Genomic DNA, 6,000 nt, shown 5'->3' on the forward strand with positions numbered 1-6,000 from the left:
CACGGTCAAAGATTATACACTCAGAGAACCCCCCCCCCTTTCCCTCAGAGCTTGGGTGAGTGCAAACCAGCTCTCTGCATATTTCCCTGGAGAGATTCCTGCCATGTAGAAAATCCTGGAACCTGGGGATTGTGGGATATTCTATGAGAGTATTGGCATCTGTCCTGCCACTTAAGTATCACTAGAGTCCATGCAATAAATGTGATTGTGACTCCAGGTGTCCAGCCATCACCATAAACAAACAAAATGCTCGCAAGGCCTCCACATTCCTGGCTGAAAGACGCATAGGTCCACCATCAAGTGATGAACTTAAATAAATGTCTCCAGGACTTCCATATTTCTCCATATTTTTTTCTTCCTTGGGTGCCCCTAATATAACCCTCCTGACAGGAACAAAGCTATTTTAGAGGGACACTTGTGTCCTTCCCTTTCACTGAGAAAAAGGGCCGAAGGAACCAGAATTCCCTATGACTCTCAAGCTAGAAGGAAAAGCCTGAAGTCTGGGAGAGGAGAAGTTAGTGTCCCTGAAAGAGATTTCCTGAGGTCTAACTTGTCACCTTACGGGATCCACTGAAGCCTGAACCACAATGGATCAATGGGGATGGGGTGGGGGGCCTGATGGGGACGTCCTTCTGTGTATACGTTTCTCTTATTGGTTGATGAATAAGACACTGTGTGACTATTGGCCGGGCAGGAAGCATAGGTGGGGCTACCAGAGGAGGAGAATTCTGGGAAGTGTAGGAAGACAGATTCACCGTGTGAGCCGGGGAAGAGAGGAGAGTCAGGGCTTCTCTGGTAAGCAAAGACTATGTGGAGATACATAAATAGTAATGGGTTAATAATGAAGACAGAGCTAGCCAATAAGAAACCCTAGCCCCTGGCCAACAGTTTTATAACTAATACAGCGTCTGTGCGTTTATTTGGGGCTCAAGGGCCGCGGGACCAGCCGTGACAAAGAACCTCACATTACAGGGGGCACCTTGATCAGGACCTTTAATTTTGAAATCTTCTTGCCCTCTGTTTAAAGCTAAGCCTCATATCAAGACCTCAGTGACAGACTTGGGGGCAGGTGTCAGCTACTTTTCTGTTGCTGTTACCAAACATTATGATGAAGATAACTTAGTTATAGAAACGAGGAAGGGTTTGGGGGGTCCAGAGGGAGGAGCCCATCGTGGTCGTGGAAGCAAGGAGCTGGCATGGCAACGCAAGCAGGAAGCTCACACCTTCAGTCACAGGCATGGAGCAGAGAGCAAACCGGAGATAGGGCAAAGCCATATACTCTGAAGCGTGCCCTGGGGATGGTGACATTCTTCCTCCAGTAAGGTCACACCTCCAGAGTCTCCCCCAGAAGCCCACAGGGACATTTGGCATTCAAACCCCCACATGGGGAGCGAGGTCACTGGGCTGCTTTGTTGCTCTTTCCAGGGTGGCCACATTGTAAACACCTTTCTCTGCTTGTTACTGTTGCTTGCATGTGTCACACGTGTACAGCGTGAAACACTCAGCCGCTGTGTGTGAATGTGACCCAGCACACACGTGCACAGTGTGAAACACTCAGCTGCTGCCGGTTGAGGGCTTGATTCCAGATGATTGTGCTGTCTGGGATGCCCCGGCCCTCGAGGTTCTGGTAATTTGTGGGTCCGAGGGGGCCTAAGCCTGAAAATAAATGGACGAGAAAGAAAAGGGAGACCAAGCAGTGTCCTTGTCAAGGTCTCATTTACTGATTATAAGCAAGAAGTTTTTAAAGAGAAAGGAGAGAATAAAGAAAGAGGAAGTAAGGGAGGGGGAGGAACGGGTGTTAAACGCCCTCAGGCCTGGGCAGGTGCGTGTGTCACGGTTGTCACACCTGGTCAAGTGAGTGTGTCACAGTGAGGAGGACAGGCTGTCACACATGGTCAGGTGCTTCTGTCACAGTGACGAGGACACGCTGTCACACCTGGTCAGGTGAGGTGACAGTGTGTCACGGTTGTCACACCTGGTCAAGTGAGTGTGTCACAGTGAGGAGGACAGGCTGTCACACATGGTCAGGTGCTTCTGTCCTTGAGAGAGAGGGAGGGAATTCAAAGACGATGCATATGCACGCAGGCGTGCATGTGTGTGTGCACACATGTGAGAATCAGAAGCACTGACTTGAGGATTTCCAAGCAGGCTCAGCCTCCTGTCTGTGTCCCACAGCATTAAGATGGGAAGCAATGGCAACACAAGGGTAGCTGTGCGCAGGTGCTGGGGGGGGGGCGGGGATGGGACTCGGGCCTCGTTCTTCAGCTGTAAGCATCTTACTGACTAAACCACTTCCCCAGACCCCCAAACGATTTCCAAATGAAGAAATCTAAAAGACAAAGTCTGTGCTAAGAACTTATAGGAACCTTTAGTTTGTACACACAGCCTGCCACTCACCCCGATGCTTATCTAGTGCTCAGCAGCGCCCTGCTCAGTAATGGGGGTCTGGAGAGAGAGACGGCTCCACGGTTAAGAACACTTGATGCTCTTGCAGAAGTCTGCAGACTGATTCCCAGAACCCACGGAGCAGCTTACAACTGTCTATAACTCCAGCTCCAGAGGATCTAGAGCCCTCTTCTGACCTCCTCAGGAAACAGGCACACTCGTACACTTAAATAAAATAAATTAATTCTTTTCTTTAGAAATTTTAAAAATATATTTATTTATTTAGTTGGATTTCTTGTTTTTTTCATTTTTGTTTTTGTTGGTTTTTAAAGACAAGCTTTCTCTGTGTAGCCCTGGATGTCCTGGAACTCACTTTGTAGACTAGGCAGGCTTTGAACTTAAAGTGATCCACCTGCTTCTGCTGGGTTTAAAGGTTTGCACCACCATTGCCAGGCTGACCATGGTGTTTTATCACACTGTTAGGAAGGTAACTAAAAAATAAAGCCTTCAAATACAGGTCGTCTCAACCCTCTGCTCCTGTCTGCTCCACCCCAATTGCTCTTGTGTTAGATCAGTACACTGGGTCCTACCCGTCTCATGCCCACACTTCGTATCTTCTCCTTAAGAAGATTTGTTTCATGTTCAGCCCCAGATGCTGCCTGGTCTAAGTGGGTAGCCTCAGGTGTGTACCCACTTAGCACTATACCTTCAGCACTGTCAAACTTGAATTGGTCTCTTGGGACTAGGAAATGGCTACAGACTGAGAGATTTGTAACAAGAGAAGCTTACCTCTCTCAGGAGTCCTGTGGGGGCCAGGAAGCCCACAGTGACCATCCCAGCAGGGCACACCCGGTTCCCTCTCAAGACTCTGGGGAACAGTCCTCCCTGCCCTTCCCAGCCTCTACCCCAGGCATGCTCTTGTCCTTGCTTCTATGCCACAGCGATGCTCTTCCGTGTTTCTGTGTCTCCACTCCTTCTTATAGCCACAACAGTTGGTGGCTGTAGAGAAAGAGCACCCTTAGTGTAGGAGGATTTCACCCCAAGTAGTATTTACTAAATATCCAAACAGGATCGTTTTCTGATGTTCTGGGAAGATGTGTCTTTGGGGTATACCAGTTAGCTAACAATGAGACTACTGTGAAATTACATTTATTTATTTTATTATTCTGTATGTTGGGGGTAGTGCATGGTGCTGGTGTGGGGATCAGAGGACAACCTTGGGGAATTAGTTCTCTTCTTCTTCATGTGCAACCTGGAATTGAACTCAAGTTGTCAGCCTCGGTGGCCAGTGACTTTGCTCTTTGAGCTATTTTTGTCAGCCCATACAGCCGCACCACACACACACACACACAGGTCTCATCTGTATATGTGTGTGCCTACGTGAGTTTATGAACACCATGTGCATGCAGGAGCTGAGGAGACGAGCAGAGGTCTTCGGGCAGGTGCCCTGGACCTGTAGTTACAGGCAGTTATGAGCACCACGTGGGTGCTGGGAATCAACCCAGGTCCTCTGCAAAGCAGGAATCATTCTTAACTGCTGTCTCTCCAGCTCCCAGGGCCCCAAATGCAAAATGATGAGAGAGTGAACTGTGAGAAATGAGTGGACATTTTTGGATCCTTTTTATGCAATTTCCAAAGTATGTAATTGTTGTTAGGAAAGTGCAAGGAACTCTGCAGAGCTGTTCACCTTGACTCCATTTGTTCACAGCCCCTCCCGTTTGATTACCAACTCTCTCTGACTCATTAGAAGACAAGCTGGAGACACCATGCCCTGCTGGCCCACAAATTCTTCACTGCCTATCTCTTGAGAAGAGGAATATTCTCTTACATGACCTCAGTATGATTATGAAAATTAGGAAATTTATTGTGGAACACTACTATTATCTAACCCAAAGTTTATATTCAAATGTCATCAATTTACAAAATAACGTCCTTTCTAACTTCTGCCCCGCCCCCGGCTCCAGTGCCTTCAGCTGTCATGTCTCATTGGGGTCTCTAATCAAAAGCGGTTCCTTAGCCTTCCTGTCCGATGCTCCTCAGAATTAGTTCCAGGTGATGTGGAATTGATGTGTTCTGGGCCGTATCCTCATAGTGTCTACCAAATGGCACAGGCTTGCATTCACTCTCATGCTGTTCGTTATGGCGAGGGCATGCCCTGCCCCACAGGCTCACATTTTGAACTTGCCCTGGTCCCAGCTGATGATGCTCCTTCGGGAGTTTCTGGAAACTTTAGGAGGTGCAGCCTGCATGAAGGAGGGTCCTTGGGGCTTGTGGTGGTTTGAATGACAATGTCCCCTATAGGCTTATGTACTTGAACATGGTGGTGCTGTTTCTGGAGGTTATGGAACCGTCAGGGTGATTTAGCTTTGTTGGAGGAAGAACGGGTTTGGAGCGTTCATAGCCTCAGCTCACTCCCGGTTCACACTCTGCTCTCTCTGTGTGGATAAAGAAGGGATGTCTCAACTTCTTGTTGTCACGCCACCAATGGTTCTCTCCTTCTGGAATCATAGACCCAAATGCATGCTAGAAAAAGTTCTTAGCAATTTGTTAGAAGATGACATCAAATATGAGAGAGAACAACAAAACAAACAAACAAACAAAAAAAACAAGAGCAGAGAGCTTGATGGCTTGAGTTTGAGCCCAAGGACCTGTGTAAAAAAAGGGAGAAATGACATACTAAAATGGTCCTCTGTCCTACACACGTGAGCTGAAGCACACACCTTCACATACTCATCACACAAATCTCACACAAACAACGAGACAGGGCTTCTCTATGTATTCTTAGCTGTCCTGGAACTCTCTTTGTAGACCAGGCTGGCCTCAAACTCACTGAAATCCACCTGCCTCTGCCTTCCATGTGCTGGGACTAAAGGTGTGCACCACCACCACCCGGAAAGAATTTATTTTTTTAAAGAGTTAATCTTGAGCATATCAGAAAGCATGATGGGAGACTGTGAGTCCAGTAAGGCATGTTATGGCTGGACTTCTCTGTCAGGCTATTGGAGAACTTTTTTTGTTTTGTTTTTTGTTTTGGTTGCCTGAACTGTTTGTAAGTCTTATCAGTTTCTTCAGGGTTAAAATGTAAGCTTTACAACTTATTGTTTTTCTTTTGGTGTGTGTGTTCATTTACGTGACATATGTCTGTTTACGTGGGCACACACGTGTGCAGGAGCACAGGAGCTGGGAAATCGTGCAGTGTAGGGGCTGACGCTGAGTGTCTGCCTCAGTCAGCTGAACCAGCTGGCAGTGAGCTTCAGGGTTACACCCGTCTCCACCGCCCCAGCTCCCCACCACAGCTATAGACAAGCACCCAGAGTTTTCTGTGGAATCGGGATTGAACCCAGGTCTTCCCGCTTGCATAGCAGCCCTTCCCACCTGCTAACTCAGGTGTTCCCCACCCTGCAGCCCGGAGGAAAAGACACCTCATGTCCAGTGTTCTCAGGACTAAATGAGGGAACATAATTGTTGGCCATTTGATTCCACACAGGGTTCCCGTCCCCACTTCACAGCACGGCGGTCTCTGAAAATGGAAGATTAAAAAATGATTTATTCTTATCTAACTGTGTGTGCATTTGTGTTTATACACACGTGTCCAAGTGCCCTCGGAGTCCAGAA

This window comes from Cricetulus griseus, chromosome 4 (genome assembly GCF_003668045.3).
Source record: "Cricetulus griseus strain 17A/GY chromosome 4, alternate assembly CriGri-PICRH-1.0, whole genome shotgun sequence".
NCBI lineage: Eukaryota > Metazoa > Chordata > Mammalia > Rodentia > Cricetidae > Cricetulus > Cricetulus griseus.